The sequence below is a fragment of the Cydia pomonella genome, chromosome 13, assembly GCF_033807575.1.
Source record: "Cydia pomonella isolate Wapato2018A chromosome 13, ilCydPomo1, whole genome shotgun sequence".
NCBI lineage: Eukaryota > Metazoa > Arthropoda > Insecta > Lepidoptera > Tortricidae > Cydia > Cydia pomonella.
This window is the reverse complement of record NC_084715.1, coordinates 4,203,296-4,226,232: the sequence shown is the minus strand read 5'-3', so window position 1 is coordinate 4,226,232 and position 22,937 is coordinate 4,203,296. Positions and strand designations below refer to the sequence as shown.

General features: G+C 36.8%; 1 protein-coding gene and 1 long non-coding RNA gene across 6 annotated transcripts in view; one reads left to right on the top strand and one right to left on the bottom strand.

Annotated features, from left to right (window-relative positions):
* Nucleotides 1-22,937, top strand: part of LOC133524004 (putative polypeptide N-acetylgalactosaminyltransferase 9) — a 422,033-nt gene that overhangs the window by 59,605 nt on the left and 339,491 nt on the right. For 3 of the 5 annotated variants that reach the window (XM_061859767.1, XM_061859768.1, XM_061859764.1), the window contains exon 1: nucleotides 21,766-22,158. The exons of 1 other annotated variant lie outside the window; for it this stretch is intronic. The gene's annotated coding sequence lies outside the window, so the exon portion shown is untranslated. Of the gene's footprint in view, nucleotides 1-21,765; nucleotides 22,159-22,937 lie in introns of those variants that run through there. One more of the 5 variants, XM_061859769.1, reaches the window with a different exon arrangement.
* On the bottom strand, nucleotides 13,930-15,773 carry LOC133524638 (uncharacterized). Its single transcript, XR_009800408.1, has 3 exons — nucleotides 14,938-15,773; nucleotides 14,156-14,843; nucleotides 13,930-14,067 (listed from the first exon to the last, which is right to left on the bottom strand). It is a non-coding gene; the product is annotated as an uncharacterized LOC133524638 (long non-coding RNA).

The window sequence follows — 22,937 nt, the reverse complement described above, 5'->3', positions numbered from 1 at the left end:
TTGTTTAACCTTTATTCAAAATTTGTTAAGATTTCGTTAGTAAAAAATGTTTTCTCTCGAAACGGTATTTCATAGAAAAACTTAAGGCCATGATTATAAAGGTGTGTTCAGATATTTGCGAGTACCTTGGCCGCTCCGATATATCTGATGGCGACTGTATAATATACCTATAAATGTATAAATTATATAATTATGTTCTCTTCAACTACATTTCACGATACGGAACTCCAGCTGAGAATTAAACGAGTGCTATTATGAGCTCCCGACGAACTGTCGATAACGTTAATTTGTTACTTGTCTTGGCCATAGTTTTAAAAGCGCCGAGCAGTTCAGTTTTTGTCGCAGCAAAGTTGTCGGCGCTCCAGTTGCTCAGACGCTGGCGACAGGCGTTTTTATTTTAATATAACACCGTTTTTTAGGGTTCCGTAGTCAACTAGTTCTATTTAATTTTGCCGTTGAATAGCTAAACTAGGAAAGAGTATTTCTAAGCTATGGCAGCATTCTAATAGGCACTAACGATAGCCCCACGTACCATGGACCTAGTGTAATTTTCATTTTTTTATTATTTTTTACATTAACTCACGGGATTCCAACTATTTTTTATGCATATTATGGTCATTTTAATTCTGACTAAATAAGTGAGCTACTTTTTAATTGTTCGCGGTAAACCTTCAGGGTGCCTAGACAAGATTCCAATCGTTCACGCTCCGTAGCGTAGCGTAGTTATCTCTCTCTCTATCTCTTCCATATTAGTGCGACAGAGACAGTTACGTTTCGTTCGCCACGGAGCGTTAACGATTGGCATTTTGTCTACGCACCCTGGTCGTAATTTTTAGATTTAGACGGGGCTGAAATGACTGCGCTCTACCCTCTCATTCTAAATTCTAAATTTTAGTCCCGGTAAGGTAAAAAGCAATTTTTTACTTATATGAAGCTAAGTCCTACCTACCCTTTAACTGTTTTTATTTATATTATTTAACTTCATAACTGTCAAATTTACTGCTTACTTTAGAGGGAAGTATATAAAGAAAGAGAAAACGTTTTTCCACTTATAAATATTTTCCATTCTCCATATTTTTTTAGTTTGTTATTAACACAATGAAAAACTAGGTTTATATGTTGTCCTTTTTTTCAAAATTTGCAATACAAAAAAAAATTAAAAGCGAAACCTATAAACCTACAATGTATTATGCTGAAGCGATCGACATTAAAATCAAAGTGATTTGTTAAGATTTAGTTATTGGAAACCGTTTTCTCCCGAAATGGAATTTCATAGAAAAAGTACCGTTATTTCCTTAGGATCGCAAAGCTATTCTTCCCTCTTAATCGATTTATTTATTTTTTAAAGTTCTATACATTAAATGAATGGCAGAGTTTCATGTTTCTTAACTGCTAAACTACAAATGCCTCGTTTACAGCCAGAGTTTTTTGTTTGTATTAAGTACGAGTACATACCCACGCAAGTATAGTATGAAAATGCCAATGTAATAGCGAGTCGTCTATTAAAGACTGTATCGTTTATTATAAATACAGATAAAACCTGGTCTAACTGTTGACTTGTTTATTATTTTGTATTACTAATATGTTCTTAGGGTATTATCTGAGGGTATTTTTACGCCATATCTGATATAAGAAGGTTTTATATTTTGTTATTTTAGGGACTTTATGATGCTTTCAAAATCGTCTAGCAAAAATATTTCGGACAAGCTTATATCGAGCTTAATTTGAGACGATTTAAAGAAACAGAAGGTGAATATGCTGCCAAAACATGTCATCAAGTGCCCTCTTCATGATTGCTCAATTGAGCATCTGCAGAATAAATGTGGTGAATTTTTATTTTTACATAAAAACAAGTTTTCACGCAACATTTTTGATTCCCGACAATTTCTGATGCAAGCTAAATGAGGGAGACAGCTAAAAGAATCAGCTAAAAAACAAAGTCTATCGGACATTCATGGCGTTGAACCATCGCTAGAGCGGGTCGATAGAAACGCTCCATTATAGTTATATTGGATGTCAAAGTCGGAGTTGTCGTAAGTAACATGCAAAAGTAGTATATATACTACTTTTGCATTTTACTTACGACAACTCCGTAATAAAGTTATAGTAAACGATGATACAGTCTTTATTATGCTTAATCGATTATGAAAATGGTTTGTGTGATAGGAACATGATACAATACAATACCTACGATTGCGTGATTTATTTGTCTATGATATGAATCGGTATTTCCCAGACCGCATGACGTAATTATATGCCTACTGATGTTGGTATAAGCATTTCCTTTGAAACATGCAGAAGGTTTAAAATAAAATTAATCGTACTTATAGGTACATTTTAATAGAATTGAAATAGTACATTACGATACAAGTGCGAAAAATAGGAAATTCGAAACGAGTGGCGATAAATTAAAACACGACCGAAGGGAGTGTTTTAAATCGACACGAGTTGCGGATTACCTATTCGCACATGTATCGTACAACGTTTTACAGTACATATGGCCCTTTAAATGTTGGACACAGTAACGTAATATGCTAATTTTCGCACTAGTGCGGTAAAGTAGGACCATATGTACTGTAAAGGTTGTTTATTTGCTTATCCGGTCAAGTATATTCATACTTGACCGGATAAGCAAATAAACAACTATTTTGTAAGAATATAATATGTAGGTACTATTACGAAACGAATTATAGTACATTACTCTAGCGGCCGGGAAACGATGGGTTGCATTGCAGGCCAAGTAGCGGATAGGGATACGCGGCAGGCAATCCCGTTTCTCGCCGAGATTATAGTATAGTAATTTTCTTAAACTTGGAATGAAAAAGAAATTGTAGTAAATTGGTTTTATTCGTAGGTTTACACAGCTAAAAACAAATTACGAATCTACTACTATTTGATGGTTGAATGTCAAGACGTTGTGTCCCAATATGAAGTTTAAAAACAAATAAGGTTGCTTTACAGGCCTATGTGTATAAGGCTGTATGAAATTCCTTCGCATATCATCGCACCGGAAACGTAGTATTTCCGGACCTAATTTGAAGTAAGTCATGTCAACATTTCATTGCAAATGTGAGAAAAAATATTTTTATGAAAATATTTTAATTTGTGTTAAGTATTGCAAGTGGAAAGTCCACTCACTATACATGATATATAAATGCTACTACCTATACTATTCGATGTGCGCACGAGAAACCCGAAAGAGTTTTACAGTGTGTTCCTGATCATATTTAAATACTGAAATGTTCTATAAACCATTCTGTAATTCGCCTAGTTTCAGAGTTATACAATAATAATAATAATAATAATTTAGCCTATATACGTCCCACTGCTGGGCACAGGCCTCCTCTCATGCGCGAGAGGGCTCGGGCTATAGTCCCCACGCTAGCCCAATGCGGATTGGGAACTTCACATACACCTTTGAACTTCTTCGCAGATGTATGCAGGTTTCCTCACGATGTTTTCCTTCACCGAAAAGCTAGTGGTAAATATCAGATGATATTTCGTACATAAGTTCCGAAAAACTCATTGGTACGAGCCAGGATTTGAACCCACGACTTCCGGATTGAAAGTCGGACGTCATATCCACTCGGCCACCACCGCTTTTTACAAAACATTGTTTATTTATTATTATTTAGTGCAAAACACCTTTTTGATCGCAATGTTGCCACAATGGGTCCTCTTGTCTTGTCTTGTCAAATATCTTTATTGCAAGATATCTCAAAGGCAAAAAGTGACTATGTACTCTATTTAGTAACAATTTGCAAAAAACTAGGGTTTACAAAAAAAAAGTACGAATTCATACATTAAAAAGTCGATAAAATAAAACATTAGCGAAAATGGCCTAAACATTTTGCAGAAGAAAATTAATACACTTGAGAAAATTCGACCTATACCGCCGTGACCCGGGTGGCCGAGCGGTTTTAGACATCTGCCGCGATTGCAGAGGACGCTGGTTCGATGCCAGCCCTTGTCACTGGAGGTCTTGACCACTTTTCCTTTCGTATATGACATTTAATTCAGTTTAGGATACAATTGAAAGCCCAGTTAGTTCCTTGTTATACACGGTGTAACACGAGGAAACCGAATGATTTTAACCACGCACTTCTGAGGCCAAAAGAAGGAAAAAATTGTATATGAGTTTAAGTCAATTTCGCCAAAAAAAGTTTTTTTTTGTATTACTTTTTAGGGTTCCGTGCCCAAAGTGTAAAACGGGACCCGATTACTAAGACTCCGCTGTCCGTCCGTCTGTCACCAGGCTGTATCTCATGAACCGTGATAGCTAGACGGCTGAAATTTTCACATATGATGTATTTCTGTTGCCGATATAACAACAAATACTAAAAATCAGAGTTAAATAAATATTTGAGGAGCCTCCCATACAACAAACATTTTTTTTGCCGTTTGTATAGAACCCTTCGTGCGCGAGTCCGACTCGCACTTGGCCGGTTTTTTGTATGTATTTGTACATAAAAAGTTAATTCTATGGTAAAATTGTCTTTCTTTTTTTGTAAAAACTTGTTTTTGTAAAGGTTACTTGTCATTTTCTGTCTTCCATCAATAAGGATATTTAGACTACGCCTCATAATGGTATTTTCGCCATCAAAAAGGCGTTTTCCACTAAGTTACAATAAGAAGATTTTTTTTATACCTGCGGCGGCATCATGGTTCTATTTTTATCACTTGTCACTATGCCCGTCACTTTCGCACTTACATACTTGTTAGAACGGGACAGGTATGGTGACAAATGATAAAGAGCCGACCATCTTAGCCCTACTGTATTACGTCAATAGATAATTTAGTGTTTAGTTTTTTTATTGGTGTTAACTCTGAAACTATGCGAAATCCAGAAAAGTTAATTTTAGTCTCTAAATGTGATCAGGAATACACCGTTAAAATCTTTCTGTTTCCTCATGTTACACCGTGTATGTCCATCACAAAGTTAAACATGCAAAATCACCTATGTTCACCCAGCCCGTCACTTTTTTATCAGCAATTCACGTTTTAGCAAATATTAGTTGTGTAATATCTTACCTAATGATAGCATTGTGTACATTTGTGTACATTCAACTGGGACGGGTTAATACTGCACATACATTAATTAGGCCGTACTATAAATTCTCCAACGGAAATGTTAAATTGCTTTAACAATATTATGTATTATAATTTAGGGGGGTATGGAATTGCATACTACCGACATACTATTGCATACTATTAACGACCGGTTTGGCCTAGTGGGTAGTGACCCTGCCTACGAAGCTGATGGTCCCGGGTTCAAATCCTGGTAAGGGCATTTATTCGTGTGATGAGCATCGATATTTGTTCCTGAGTCATGGGTGTTTTCTATGTATTTAAGTATTTATAAATATTTATATATTATATATATCGTTGTCTAAGTACCCTCAACACAAGCCTTATAGAGCTTACTGTGGGACTTAGTCAATTTGTGTAATAATGTCCTATAATATTTATTTATTATTTATACTATTTTATTCACCTTTACTACAAGGTAAAGCATGGAGCATATTATACGACATCGCAGACCACGCATAGATGCTCCCGTACTAAATTAAAGGGTTTAATCGAACGAGCAAGCGAAGCAAAGTGAAGTTCTTACATTCAACTTAGAACACACGGCCGGCTAGGTGCACGTCCCGGCATTTCGGTGTTTTTAAGCTGAACTATCAGAGGATAGTTTGATGGACAATAACTTAGGTATATTTGTTCTAATTAAAATTAAGTTGTGTTAACGTGTAGTTGACGGCATTATAGTTTAGTCATTAAATTATGATCAGGTTCGATTAAGGGGTTATGGAGCTAGAAGAGCATAGAATGCCAAAAAGCTATTTGTGAGGGGTCTTGGTATTCTGGTCGTCATATTTGCAAGAAAATATGGTCGAGTTAGGTATCAAACGAAAGTGCTGGGCTTACACATTTATAATATTGTTTTTAAACTAACGATAAAAAAAAATAGCAAGATAACTACAGTTTACTTTAATTTCTATGGTGACTGGTAACTTAATCTATCAGTTACGTGCTCCACAGATCTTGCAATAAATCGCTCATGGTTTTCGATCCTTTGCCGAGTAAGTAGATGCATTCAATTGATCTCTTCTTCTTTTTGGCGAACCGCGAGTTCTCAGTGCCGAGCGAACTACTAGTTAAATAATAATAAATATAAGGGGGATAAAGCCACGAAATCAGGAAATAATAAAAGATATGGCGCGCCTTGCGATTCTTGCGAATGCGACGGAAGATTTGTCGATGGCGCGGGTTTTAACGTTTTACCTCGATAACTCTGAAAATATGCTTCTGTTTAAAATTTTGCTTGTCATGTCCCTCAGCTATATAACTAGTTATTTTATACTTAAATTATATTCCTGTGGTGTGCAGGATAACGCTTTACAATTGAAAATAAGGAGTCAAATAGACGGAGCGCGAACTTGCATACGATTTTAGTTACATCGCGGTCTAGTGAGGTTGCCATCATTTAATTCAACCGACCGATCAAATACAGCAATGTAATGAAACTCGCATGCGAGTTCCCGCGCCGTCTATATAAGCCCTAAATGAAAATTATACGTTTTCGTGATTTTTTCAAAAATGTTTTTCAACGTATTTTTGGAGCCTGTAGTCGACTTTATCCCATTCTTCGATTTTTTTTTAGATCTAAACGACTGTTATAGGTAGAAAACTTAAGTAAGTCACCTGTTGTATGTAGTTGTGACGTTGTCGAATAGACAATACATGTTTAAAAGACACACACAAACAAAACAAATGTCTATTCGAACACAATTACATACAACAGGTGACTTACTTAAGTTTTTTACCTATAGAAAGTTGAATTACTGCCAGCAAATCCAAAAAAAATGGTAAGCAATGTTCGGAAAGTTTAGCCCATATTCGTGGAGACCCATCCCAGCGAACATCATTATATAAATGTAAATAAAAGCGCATTACAAAACTTACAATGAATTTATCAACTGCAAGTGCACAAGTACATCCGATGACACGCTACAGATACGTTATCTGGGGCAGTTTGAGCGTTCATTACATCGTATTTACATTTTACAAGCGCTGTGTTGACTTAGGTCAGTCGGTAAAAAACGCAATAGATAACGTGTTTGTTGAGGATCTCTGCTCTTTGTGGATTACCTTTTCAGTAGAATCAATATTGGCCTTCCTTTTGGAGTCGTTTTATCACCTGGCTTGGAATGGGAAGCAATAAAATAAAAATATCTTCTCATGCTTATCATTTTCGAATTTAAACTATAGTGAGACATAAAAATAGTAATGTTAAGCTAATTTCAAGGTTTAACTTACGTGTTTTTTTTTTACTTTTTAGTCAGTCTCGCGACATGTTCCGGAGAGCCTATTGTCCATTTTCAAGCACGCCTCGTACCGTACGCGGCCGCGGTCATCGTGAAGGCTAATCACGCACTTTTACTTCTTTTTATTTATTTATTTCTTAATATTTTTAGAAGAACATTTGCTAGTTGAAAATTAAAGATTGTATAAAGAGCCTTTATTAAATGATCCGTAAGAAAACAAAATTATTTTTTTTACTTTTTAGTCAGTCGCGCGACATGTTCCGGAGAGCCTATGTCTCCATTTTCAAGCACGCCTCGTTCCGTACGCGGCCGCGGTCATCGTGAAGGCTAATCACGCACTTTTACTTCTTTTTATTTATTTATTTCTTAATATTTTTAGAAGAACTTTTGCTATTTGAAAATTAAAGATTGTATAAAGAGCCTTTATTAAATTATCCGTAAGAAAACAATATTTAAATTAATCATAAATAGTAATTAATAAAATGAATACAAAATTATATGCAAGTAATGCATACGTATTTCACAAATGTAGGTATAATTTTAACCTTATTAATTTCCATTTGCATGTATGGCGCCATGTAGTTTATTATTCTCACGATATATGGCAATAAATTTCAATTATTACTGTAATGACGATGCCATCAGGCCTTTCTCACGCCGATAAAATATAAATACAGTCACCTCCATATATCTTGCACAGCCAAAAACTCAAAAATATCTATGTGTAACACCAAATAAGATCTATATAGATTATCTCACAAACTATTTAGGGAAACAAGTTTCATTCAGCAAAGAAAACAATGAAGAAGAAGTGATAAGAAGATTCTGGTCACTAAAGGAGGTTCTGAAGGGCAACTATAATAGTCTACATATGAAGAAAGTTGTCATGGATACCTGTCTATTGCCATGCCTGCTTTATGGCTGCCAAACATTGACATACACAAAAACAATACAACTTTTTTTGACGACCGGTTTGGCCTAGTGGGTAGTGACCCTACCTACGAAGCTGATGGTCCCGGGTTCAAATCCTGGAAAGGGCATTTATTCATGTGATGAGCATTGGATATTTGTTCCTGAGTCATGGGTGTTTTCTATGTATTTAAGTATTTTTATTTATATATTATATATATATCGCTGTCTAGGTACCTACAACACAAGCCTTATTGAGCTTACTGTGGAATTTGTCAATTTGTGTAATAAATGTCCTATAATATTTATTTATTTATTATTTATTAGAAGCATAAGAACTCAAAGAGCCATGAAGAGAAGTATTTTAAAAATAAGGAAGATACAAAAAAAATTACAGTATAAAAATTAGGCAAAAAGACCAGAGTAGTTGACGCTCTCACGCAAGCTCTATCCAAAAAATGGGGCTGGGCTGGCCACATATCACGCTATACTAACAAAAGGTGGACCATTGACACAACAAAATGGAGAGGACCACCAGGGGAACGGCAGTCGGGCCGGCCGCAGCCACGTTCGGCTGACGACCTAACCCAGGCTGTGGGAAAGTGGATTGAGTTAGAGGAGGCCTTCACCCAAAGAGGGGTTCACCACTAAGCAAAGGAAATAATTTTTTAACACAGAAATGTTAACCAAACTTTTTTTTTGGTATACCCCTGCCATATACCTACACGTCAAATCGCATAGGAGGACGTAGTGTGGGAACGTTACACGCCATGCCCACCGCTCTCTTTTTGTCAGTTTGTTGGCACGAGTCAAAGGATCGGCAATACCTATCAGTGTGTGGCCACAGAGGGCAACATCGCGTCAGCGCGAGGAACAGCTTGAGGAGCATAGTGTGGCGGGGATATTACACGTTTCTACAATGGCATTTGCCAGGAAAAAAAATCACACGGAAACAAGATTGGCAGGGCAGGCTTTACTTCGCCATCTCATTCTCTATTCTTCGTAATTCTCTATTCTACCATCTACTTTCGCTGTGATAATTGGGGCACGACTTTTATATTACAACGTATTTCAGACTCTGGGTCCATGAAATTGTTAGTATTTACAAGTACTTAGTATTTATAAATAGTCCCTACAAGGTACAAATATATTCAAACAATAAATAATAATTAAGTGATGCCGCTAGGTCGATGAAACGCTAATAGGTTGAAGAATAAATAATAATAAATAAAATAAATAAATAAATAATAAATTAATATTATACGACATTATTACACAAATTCATTCAATTTGTGAAATAATGTCCTATAATATTTATTTATTATTTATTTATTTTATTTATTATTATTTATTCTTCAACCTATTAGCGTTTCATCGACCTAGCGGCATCAGTACCTACCCTCAAGGGTACTTAGACAACGATATATATAATATATAAATATTTATAATTCTTAAATACATAGAAAACACCCATGACTCAGGAACAAATATCCATGCTCATCACACGAATAAATGCCCTTACCGGGATTTAAAGTTTTGAACCCGGGACCATCGGCTTCGTAGGCAGGGTCACTACCCACTAGGCCAAACCGGTCGTCACAATCAAAACTGAGTAACATAAAATATAGGAAAATATTAAGTAGGAAGCCACATTCATATTATATTTAATTACATTCAATCATAATATTCATATCCTATACAATTATTCATTCTTATTTAGAACTACAACTGAATTTTAATTGAATAGGTTTAAATACTGTTTGTGCAAAACAAATTATCCCAAGGGCTGCCAGATAAAAGTTCCTACAAAACGTAGCACTTTAATTTGAAGATTATGAAACGCCAACGATGACTATTCGTCAGATAAGTGGCAAGTAGCTTATTCAGGACTTAACTTGGACATTGTGAAACAGCTCCTAAACAAATGATACTAAATAAACCATAACATAAACAAATCGCACGACACAGATGCAAGCCAGCGATAAGGGAAGTGCCCACTTGATAACGTAGCCAATGCAATGCAAAACAGAATAACACAAAAATACACCTTATACAGTTATGATAAAGTTCAAATTACTACACCCTGGCCTTTATCTAGCAAAGCACATGTTAGTCATATTGGCGTGCTAGTAATTGTGTTCGTTTGATACCGCGGTCTTCGTATGTAGTCTACGTTAAAGATATACATGTAACAGCCAATCGGTTAAAGTAGACAGATAATTAGACGCCTAGGCCGTTCATTAAACGCCGGCGTCTAATGAAATGACTGAACAACAACCTGCCAAATCGTTGAGCGGAACGTTTAACTTTAACCAGATGGCTGAACGTTACGTAGGTAATCATTTTATTAATTTGGACATTGGTAAATTTAAGAGGTTAGGTTAGGTAAGGTTATTTTATTTTATTTATATGTTTTATTTTAAATTAAGAATCGAATAGAATAGAATTATTTTATTCGTAAACCCATCCAGACAAATTACATAATATAACAATAACAGATCAATAGGGGTATGCTTGACAGCAAATTGAATTGGAGTAATCACTTAAACGGCAAAATTGACAAAGCCACAGTCGTATTCTGGCAATGTCGTAGAATGGTGGATAGACTGGGGGCTAACCCCAAAGATAACTCTATGGCTTTACCAGGCAGTCATACGACCAATAATAAGCTACGGTGCAATAGTTTGGTGGCCACGCACCAAACTATCCACAGTTGAAGCTAAACTACAACGACTCCAGAGGTTGGCCTGTTTGGCGACTACGGGCTGCCGCACACAACCACCAACCGCGGCCCTGGAAGCTTTACTGGGCCTGCCGCCGCTGCACCTCTTTATACAACAGGAAGCGCTAGCGGTGCGTCTCAAAAAATCGAATCTCTGGAGACCACCTAGGGTACCACACACCGAGATCCTCTACGAGGCGATAGGTAAGGAACCGCTAATAGAAGCGGTGACTGACAGGATACCCAGGCAATACATCTTCGACAAGAAATACAAGATACAGTTACACGAAGAACCTCGTGAAGGACTTAACCCGAGAGAGCTGAGAATCTTCACGGATGGATCAAAGACAAGGTCAGGTACTGGCGCGGGAGTATTCTCAGAGGACCTAAACATACATATCTCAACACCACTAGGCGCCCACAACACAGTCTTCCAGGCAGAATGTATGGGCATCATAATGGCAGCACACGCAATCGTCTCAAGGAAAGTAGAGGACTACCCCATCCGCATACTCTCTGACAGTCGGTCAGCACTGCAAGCTCTGCAAAGTTATACTTTGACCTCAGGGCTAATCTACGAATGCCACAAGGCTCTGTCAGAGGTAAGCACCACCACCAGCGTAACTCTGCAGTGGATTAAGGGACACAGCAACTCGCGAGGGAACGATGCAGCCGACATATTGGCGAGAGGTGGCTCGGAACTGAGGGTGGCAGGACCGGAGCCAATCATACCTCTGCCTTATGCCTGGCTCCGGAACATGCTGAGATGCAACACCAAGGTAAAACACCAACAGTACTGGTCTAACCTAGGCACGTGCAGGCAAGCGAAGGAGACCCTCCCGACAATTGACCCCGGTTTGTCGAGGAGGCTGAGACAGCTGAAGAGGCCACAGCTCCGGCTTTTGACTGGGGCCATAACCGGCCACGCCCCACTAAACAAACACCTACTAACCCTACGTGTTACAGATAGCCCCCTCTGCAGAGCGTGCATGGAGGAGGAGGAGACAGCCACCCACGTCATTCTTGAATGCCCAGGGGTGGCAGAATACCGGGCACAATACCTCGGTTCTCCGGGGTCTCTCCCAGAAGTCGTCGGCAACATCAAGGGTCTGCTAGGCTTCCTGGTAGAGTTGGGTTGGCAGGAGTAGTGCCGTCAACCCACCATCACGCAAAATAGGCGCGAATTGCGACGTCGAGTTGCGGAAACCCAGCCCGCGAATACGAATAACGAATAACAGATCAATATGTGTAAGTACATATTTATTTTATATATACCTACTTTACGCTGCTGTGTGACGTCATGATAATTGATTTGAGCAACGCTTTAGATACGCTTGGTTTGATGTCAGTTACTAAATGAAGCCCCAAGTGGAAATTAAATTACGGATACGATGAAATTGTACATAATTGCCGACCGAATTGGAAGGAATTGGCTACTTGACTGTTTTTTGTAAATAATGTCAAACGATCTTGATTTTCCTAAGGATCGAATGTCTATATAGGACTCATGGCATTTAAGCAACACAAAAGTCAGAAATGAGAGTTAAAGTCTGACGTTCGCACTCGACGATTGAAACGCCTCTAACAAAATGTGACGTCACATCATATAAGTCTGTCCTAAATGTATGGAAGATCAAGGAAATTGCCATTTTGACATTGAAATGTTGCGTTTATGTGTATAGTTGTCATACAATTTATTATTAGGAATCGAATGGTACCATTTTCTTTTATATTTTTGAATGACAAAAAAATTTTTTTTTTGAGATTTCGGAGCCTTGTATTTTTTTATAATCTCAATATATTTTTTTAAATTCCACTCTTTTATAATGAATGGCTCATTTACTATCCATTTAACTAAATTTTGTTATAATATTCAACATGTGTCAAGTACCCAATTGGTTGACGAGGTTTGTCGAAGCCTGGCGAAGGACTGAGTGAGACAGTTTACACCGATTAAAAAAAAACGTAGGTACAGTCACGCACGTATGAAAATATCAATATTTTTACATAATTCTCAATCATGGCTGAATGCCGAATAGGTCTGTGCCTTCGATGCCTAACCTGTCAAGAAATTACAAAATGGCGGACGAATGTTTGATATGTCACCGTATTTAAGAATTATTTCGCTTAATATTTAGTTTTTTCTTCGTAAGTGTGATGAAAAACATTGTGTGTAACTCCGGGGGTAAGAATATTGCAAACTCGGGTCTTTAATTCCACCCTCGTATCCGAACTTCACTTACCCCCCTCGTTGCACAATGTACTATTCTCAAACTTTTTGATGAATGACAAAATTCGCCGAATTTGGCATTCAGTAATTTTGGAAAGTATAACGCACCTTTAGAATGAAACTGGCTTAAAACAAAATGTCAACTTTTTGGCAAATCGCAAAATAAGATTCGACGTTGAGTCATTTCTGCATTCTTTTAATGATAACTCCTAAAATAATTCAAGTGAATGCCTTTTTTCTACTGAAATGTAAACACCAACTATTAACGTTCGTAATTGGAGGTATAATTAGGTTAATTTTTATGAAATGGTATTTTAAAATTACGATTTACTGAAACTAGTCACTATAAGGTCACTTTTCGACCGAACTTTTTTTCTCTTTGTTCGGCGAAATATGAATTAGGTCAGGTTCATTTTAATTATCTAAACATGTTTTATGACTTTTTCGATAATATACCTCTTTATTATTAAAATAGGAGTGAATTATGTCTACAAAATAGTTTTAATAGGTCATATTGGAAGGAACTCTATAGTAAAAAAACATTTTTTTATTTAAGGTATTTAATGTGCCATAAAGAAAAACATTGAGATCAATAGACCTTATGCAGTTATACGTACAAAACACAACGTATAAGTCTTTGAAAGTTACATAGAGATCAAAATAAAGCAGAGAAGAGAAGCAAAATAAATTATAATTAAATGTTGAGAAATAAGACACAATAAACCTATAACATAACAGGAACATGTTGTATTTTTCAGTTAATTACTTAATACTTTGATAGTAATCTACATAGTAATTAGGTGGTAGAGACCTTAATTTCATGTATTAAAGTTTGAAGTAGTCTGTTACAACAACAGGCTTAGATAGAGGTGTTTTACCTGTTGTTATTGTTAATACTGAGTGTCTTAATGAGATATGTATCAATGGATATCAGCAAATTCTAGGTATTAAATACTCATGTATAACGAACTCATTTCCGAACTGATTATTCGGATGCCACACTTAATGCCACTACCTGAGGGTTGTGGTTCTGAGTCAGCTGACGATTGAAAAACTACGCCGCTACCTGAAAGCTGAGGTTCTTCGGTACCTGACAATTGAGGCTGGAAGCTAACGCTACTTCCTTGAGAGTATTCCTTCCCTGAGATTCTTCTAGAGTTAATAAGGTTGAGGTTCTTGGTCAGCTGAGTCGATCGAGTGATCAAGTTGTGGCTTAAATGTGGCTTGAGAGTCAACAGGATTAATGAGGGTAAATTTTCGATGTTTTTTAATTGTCTCCACTTCAAATGTAGGGTCATCATCGCTACGATCCGGGTCAGTTTAAAGCTCATTAACAGGTAATATGCGATAAGAGGTCGCTGTTTTCTTTACCAGTCTATTGTAGGGTATTGTGTCCTCGTTCATTGTAATTTCGGCTTTAGTGTAATATTTTTTTTGTGGAGCTGAAGATCTCTTTATAGTACTGGAGCTAAATCTTGACGTACTGCTAGATGAACTCTACGATGAAGAGCTGCTGCTAGACGAGCTGTAAGACGATGAAGAAACGCTATTGCTTCTAACGAGTACTTGTGGACCTTGTGGTATAAATGAATCATTGTATTCAGTCTCGGATTCTTCAGCTAAAATGTTTACTGGGGACAACAATTCTTTCGTCCTGAAAAAAGCAGTTTAATTAATTTTCTACTATAATATACTCATTACTCATAACTTTTACTAATAGTCACGTGAAAAATAAATATTAAACTTACCGTTTCAATTATATTAAGACGGGTAGGTTTTATAAAAACTTGACGTTCTGGCGTACTCTTAATGATCGACGAATTCGGTGAAATGTTTTCGCAACTCGTTTCCTGTAAATGCGAAAAACAAAGCTCAAACCACCAAAAGCAATAAATCATAATCAAAATTATGTTAAAATAATTTGTAAGCGTTACAGCTCGATGCAGTTCATGCTTTCATCCTTAAACCTGGCATCTAACCTCTAACTCATGCTTATGCCACACATACGGGACCTTCCCCCTCAACTCCTCGTCACTCTTAACTCTAGCTTACCCAGTAAAACTGGAGTTTTGTTATTTGTGAACGCTTAGCATTCTTTCTTCTTCTTCTTTGTCAGGGGCTATGTAAAGCTCTACAGCATATATGTCACTGCGACCATTCCTGATCTATTGTGATCGCCACCTACTACAATTTTCAATCCAAACCTGCAACTTCAAACAGCTGCAGAATCTTCTTGATCTCGAGAGACCTTAACTTCTCCGGACGTAATATATGTCTGCCCAGGATTGAGTCACGAGTGCGCATTAGGCAAGAGCACTCTGCGAGGATGTGCAAAGGCGTCTCCTCTGCCTCCATACAGAGCCTGCACCGCCCCATGTCACGTTTCCCCATAGTGAGCATGTGCTTATTTAGGCCGCAGTGCCCAGTAAGCACCCTTATCAAGTTGCGCAGTTGGTTCCTAGACAGCGCTAAGGCGTTTGAGGCCGCCTTTTTGCTGAAGGCCTTGATAAGCGCCTTAGAATGATTCAAGCCTGTAGTTTCTCTCCAGAGTTGAATGGTTTTGTAGTGACAATAGGTCTTTAGGGTGAGCCGCGTTAGACTTTTGGGAATACCACAAAAAGGCTCAGGACTGAAGTTCTTCCCGTTAGCATTAGTAAACACATAACGATGACCTCAAACACAAAGATAATTAGAATAGTAATGACTTAAAAACCAAAATAACAGAATCAATTTTAACTGATTAAATGCAAAAGAGATTTCAACCTTAATTAAACATAAAACATAACAAATATTTATAAGAAAAGTGACTTATTATTTGTTAAGTCACGCCCTACAGAATATTTTTAATAATATAGTGGAGTAATTACGAATAAGTCGTACACATTAACACAATGTTCAGAAGAGTATTAACACAATGATAAATTAGTCAGCTTCCTTCTAAAATAAAAACGTAGGACTTACCTATATTTTCGAAACAAAAACGACTCAATCACTAGTGGGTCATTTTATTTGGGACTGAATTGCGTACGGCGCTTGCGGTTGCGGGATTAACACTAAAAGGGGCGTTGACGTTCCGACGCGGGGGGGGACTACCATCCAATAAGAAAGAGACCCTTGTAGTGAGTTCGTACTCTTCTTGCACAGCTTGGTCAGTTTCTGATTAAGGAAGCGGTGTAATACGCTGTACATAGTCGTTCTGTGACACTAACTCAATTTCACGATTTTTTGTGTTAGGTCGGTTTCACTCTAAAGGTGCGATAAGTTCAGTGAGAGTAAAAATCGTACTATTTTTTTTTTTCAATTAACTGGATTCCATTTCTATTCAGAATCAAATGCTTTTTTGGCCAAAGAGACTACGAATGAGACTATGAATCCGTGTCCAAAGATTTAATATAAGTAGATGGAAGTAAATCAAAAGATTATGAATAATTTGATTAGTAATTTTGTAAACAGGTAAGTAACACTTTGTGTATACAAGGATATGTTATAGCAGATATATAATGGAAAGTACAAAGGAAGTTATCTCTTCCAGATAACCTAAAGAAGTTATTATAATCTAAATATAAAATAATCTTACATTATTACATGTTAAACTATTTTTTTATTAAGAAGAAACGTCTGCGAGCGTAACTATATTTTAAAAAAAAATAAAGGTAGGCCTCCATGGCTCCGTTGGCAGAAGCGATTGGACCGGAGTTCCAAAATGGTCGCAGGTTCGAGCCCTGCTGAAGGTGTGCATTTTTCAATTTTTCCTTTTTAACATTATTACATGTTATAATATATATATATATATATATAAATAGACTATGCATTTCATAGTTTGTAATGTAAAATGGTTATTAGAAATTGACACTTTGTCTTACCTACATAAATAAACCTAATAAACCGACACCACATTTCAGCTCTGATCTGCTACAATTTTATTACTCAAATGAAAAATACAAATAAATCGTATATGTACTCGTAGTTGAAACCATTTTCAAAACCGACCCATTTGCATTGCTCACCCTGTATGATTTTCCGGCAGCAGTTTAGATTATACAACGTGGGCTTGAGTAACCCGACAGATTTTAGCCACGCAAGTCATAAGCAACAATAAATGTAATGTGACTTTTTGTAAAATTCGGCAAAAATTCAAAATGTGTGTATGTGTGTGTTATCTGCACACGATACGTTTTTTACATCTTGGCGAAAAAAAAAACAATACAACGAATAAGTAAAGTTTCTTTTATTTACAGATTTTAAAAATTGCGAGTTCCCTTTAAAACCTTAATGTCTGTCAGTAGGTATGTCTAAACAAAGTCACATAGCGACGCAGCCAAAAAGGCTTTTCTCAAATAGAGCTATTACAGAAACAATTTAGAAGAATTGTCATTATTTTTAAACCAAGACCAATTTCAGAAAAAAATATATGACATTTTAGTCTCTAAATGCGGTCAAGAATACATCTTTAAAATATGTCGGGTTATTCGAGCTCACGGTGTACAGTATCTTGTACAATTCTCAAAATTGTCGTCAGTCCTCGCCGGGAGTTGTATAAGCTATTGCGGCTAATATCAGTACGCGGCGTTGCATGCAGACTATTACAAACTACACCACAAATTAACTTATCAAGACACTATCTGCTTGTTGTGGCAACTCTCTTAGGGATAGTCGGTCGCTTCTAAATTGGCTGCTTTGGACAGCTTGAATGTAGAATAGAAGTGCATAAGACACTTTAAAATGCGACACACCTATGGCTGCTGACTGATTTCATTGATTGTTGCTTATCCACTCACATGCTTCATAGTTTTCAGTGACTTCCATTCTTCTTCCTCGCGTTGTCCCGGCATTTTGCCTCGGCTCATGGGAGCCTGGGGTCCGCTTGACAACTAATCCCAAGATTTGGCGTAGGCACTAGTTTTTACGAAAGCGACTGCCATCTGACCTTCCAACCCAGAGGGTAAACTAGGCCTTGTTGGGATTAGTCCGGTTTCCTCACGATGTTTTCCTTCACCGAAAAGCGACTGGTAAATATCAAATGATATTTCGTACATAAGTTCCGAAAAACTCATTGGTACGAGCCGGGGTTCGAACCCGCGACCTCTGGATTGCAAGTCGCACGCTCTTACCGCTAGGCCACCAGCGCTTCGGCTCAGTGACTTATATTATTACAATAAAATAAGGGTGACAGCTGGTAACTATAGTTACCAAAAGCAAGTGAGTGGTTATAATAAATAAATAATAATAATAAATATTATAGGACATTATTACACAAATTGACTAAGTCCCACAGTAAGCTCAATAAGGCTTGTGTTGAGGGTACTTAGACAACGATATATATAATATATAAATACTAAACTAATACTAAAAACATGGTTATGCCTATATTATTAAAGACGCCTTAGCATAACACGATAGGTATCGTGAACGAAGCGAAAAGTAAACCGGAACATATAATAGTTTTTTTACACAAATTGGTTGTAAAAGAGCTTTTACTAAAAAAAATATTGAAGACCTGATTCTTACAGATCCTGTTTTTTTTGGGTTCTTTCAACTAAGAGTTACTAGCATATGAAATTCTGATATTAATAAAAAATAACCCAAATTTTTTTATGCAAATTGTAGTTTCGACTACGTTACGCATATATAAGTAAAAAAAACACACTAAAACGTGACGTAATGGGACATCTTTTTTTAATGGTAGGATGGAGAATGCTGTTGATTCTGGGTAAATTGAGCCCAAGAATGTCCAGATTTGAAAGAATCAGGTTTAAAATATTATTTTAGAAAACGCCCAATAATGGCGCAGTTAACTTAGAACAAAAATTCCTGTTTTGAAAAACCTTGTAGTCATATTGAAGTCTTACAGAATTCGGTAAAACTGTCAGTAGGTAACTTAGATATAATTCTCTTTATTGGAACTATTTTAAAAAAAAGACACAGCTTAAAGATTAAAACCGGCCAAGTTCGAGTCGAACTCGCTCAGGAAGGGTTCCGCACCATTATCTATAAAAAACGGTCACCCATCCAAGTACTGCCCCGCCCGACGTTGCTTTACTTCTGTGATTGGATGAGAACCTCGAGATTGGAAAGAAATATTTATTTTATTCTGTTTTTAGTATTTGTTGTTATAGCGGCAACAGAAATACATAATCTGTAGAATTTTCAACTGGCTAACTATCACGGTTCATGAGATACAGCCTGGTGACATACGGATAGCGGAGTCTCAGTAATAGGGTCCCGTTTGACCCTTTGGGTACGGAACCCTAACAATTGATTAAAGATAGAGGTATACATACATGCATATAATCACTCCTAAAATTTTTAATTAAATTACAAATCAGACCACAAATAATTACTATTATTATACACAATTTATTTATACCAAATTTATTATATTTTAAAATTTTTTTTAACTAAAGATCACGGAGCAAAGCCGTGAACGGACAGACGGACGGACATGGCGAAACTAAGGGTTCTTAGTGGATTACGAAACCCTAAAATGACCAGCCTCCAAATCAGACGAACGCCAGACAAGGTGAGGGAAATTCCGATCGGCACTTGCCTTTTGCCCCCGAATATTGATCGGTAGGTTCGCTGCGTAGGGAAATTTAGATACTAATTTAGGTGGCTTAGCGTTATTCTATTCAGTCTTACTTATTTGAACGCTATTGGTTGGGGTAATATTGGGTTAGGTGCGTTAGATAGGATTATAGGAGTTGCAAACTTTGAAATGCGAAAAATAAATTCATAAAGTACACTTACATAAATGAATTGTATTAATTATTGTAATTACTTAACTATTACATTTTCACTTTTTTATAAAAAAAAATATTCTCAAAAGTATTGATATTTTAGTTTCCGTCCGCCTGATGAGCTTGTTTTCGTCCACGTATGAGATAATAGTTTTCGACCACTGCATTATGATGTAGAAAATCGATTATATATTTCGTTTAAAGTTCTTACGTTATACACCGTGGGCCAATTAAACCCGACAGATTTTAACCACGCATTCCTGAGGTCATAAGGAGCAAAAATTATATGAGTTTTGGCCAAATTCGCCATAAAAAAAATTTTTTTTGCCTAAAAAAAGGTTCCTTTTGCGTTTTCTGCACACGACACGTTATTTATTTTTACACCTTGGTGAAAAAAAAACATTACAACGAATAAGTAAAGTTTTTTTTATTTACAGATGAAAATTGCGAGTTTACTTTAAAACTTTAATATCTGTCAGTAGGTATGTCTAAACCAAGTCACATAGTGGCAGCGTCACAGCTAAAAAGTCGTTTTTGACTAAGTTATAAAAGAAACAAATTTTCACCGAAATTATCATTATCTCTAAAACAAGACCGATTACAGAAAACATTGTATGACATTTTAGTCTCTAAATGCGGTCAAGAATACACCTTTGAAATCTGTCGGGTTTAATTGGCCCACGGTGTATATAAATCATTTTTAGTTGGTACTTTTGACATGTTCATGGGACCAGCTGACGTTCTTACCACCGTGATACAACCAGCTGACAATTTTTTAAGTTAACAATAGCATCTAAGCTATCATATGACAAAGTATCACTGCTGATACTGACGATCGGAGGCGATGACTGACGATATATGTTCCTGGCCCACGGTCTATCTATTTCAAGTTGATGTTACTTAAACAATTGGCTACTTGACTGTTTTTAGGGTTCCGTAGTCAACTAGGAACCCTTATAGTTTCGCCATGTCCGTCTGTCTGTCTGTCCGAGGCTTTGCTAGAAAGCTGAAATTGGCATGGATATATAAATCAATAAAGCCGACAAAGACGTACAATAAAATCTAAAAATTTTTTTTTTTTAGGGTACCTCCCCTACACGTAAAGTGGGGGTGAAATTTTTTTTAGCTTCAACCCTAGTGTGTGGGGTATCGTTGGAAAGGTCTTTCAAAACTAATAGGGGTTTTCAAGAAACGTTTTTTGATAAAGTGAATATATTCGAAGATAATCGCTCCAAAAGAAAAAAAAAATGTGTCCCCCCCCTCTAACTTTTGAACCATAGGTCCAAAAATATGAAAAAATCGTGGAAGTAGAGCTTAAGAAAGACATTAAATGAAAACTATAGCGGACATGATCAGTTTAGCTGTTTTTGAGTTATCGCAAAAAGTTTTCCCTTCATAGTAAAAAGACTTACTTACTTTAATTAGGTACTGATTATGCAAATTTGCCTATTTGTTTAACTTGGGTGAAAGGTACCGTTTCATCCCTTGGTTAACAATTTACTATACTTTAAGCTCCAGTTTAGCTTATTGTGACGGAAAAGTAACTACGGAACCCTACACTGAGCGTGGCCCGACATGCTCTTGGCCGGTTATTTGTAAATAATGTCAAACGATCTTGATTTTCCTGAGGACCAAATGTCTACTACTCATGGCATTTAAGCAACACAAAGATCAGAAATGATAGTTAAAGTCTGACGCTCGCACTCTACGATTGAAATGCCTCTAACAAAATGATAAGGTGATGTGACGTCACATCATATAAGTCTGTCCTAAATGCGTTTATGTGTATAGTTGTCATACAATTTATGTACACATACAACAACCAAGCAGTTATTTTAATTTAATCGTAATAGCTACAAGCACATACCTAATAAGTATTGAATTTGTTATTTACGACATTTCCGATATAGCCAGTAACAAACGATTAATATATGACAATCAGTAAAATGCCCATGTAAACCGGACCTTAACCCGCAAGCTCGCGAATTTTATCACAACGGAAGCTCACCCGCGCACCCATCCTCCAATGGCCGATCTCCTACTTCCCGTCAAGTCGTCAGTCTCGCCGCGTCGCCGCTGTCGAACGCACGTCGCTCGTCCCCGCGAACGCGCGATCGCATTACGGAACCTGTGGATTTCTAGATTTTCTTGTGAAGTGTACTAACTAAATAAACAAAGTTGTTTATTAACTACTACTGTGTGTGTGTGGATTTGGCATTTGGATTTCAAAAGGTTTGTGCGAATTTTATTAGGAATGCGCCGGTCCTTGATGAGCAGGATTGTTTAATGGCAAGATGCTTTGCACTTGTGGTTCGTTGACTTGTTTTGCTTGACCGGGGCTATATTACACTTGAGAGTGACATGGCGATGCGTTGGAAAGTGGGAATGTTAACGGCGAAATGTCGAAATTTGCATACAATTTGCATTTAAGTGATAAAAAGTTGAAGGTTGAAGGCACATGTATTTTTTTTAGATTTCCGATATACCTAGATAACAAGCTATCAAAGAACAATGTATAATTAATAATTATTTCTTATTTTAACGATAAAATTTATCCAGATTACCAGTCACACACTTGTCTTTAATTATTTATTGTAATCATATTCAATTGTAATACCTAAATAATGTAGGATATAATATTTTACAGTACATATGGTGCTACTTTATCGCACTAGTGCGAAAATTAGCATATTACGTTACTGTGCCAACCATTTAAAGGGCCATATGTACTGTAAAACGTTGTACGATACATGTGCGAATAGGTAATTCGCAACTCGTGTCGATTTAAAACACTCCCTTCGGTCGTGCTTTAATTTATCGCCACTCGTTTCGAATTTCCTATTTTTCGCACTTGTATCATAATGTACTATTACAGTACATATTGTACTACTTTACCGCACTAGTGCGAAAATAAGCATATTACGTTACTATGTCGAACATTTAAAGGGCTCCCTTCGGTCGTGTTTTAATTTATCATCACTCGTTTCGAATTTCCTATTTTTCGCACTTGT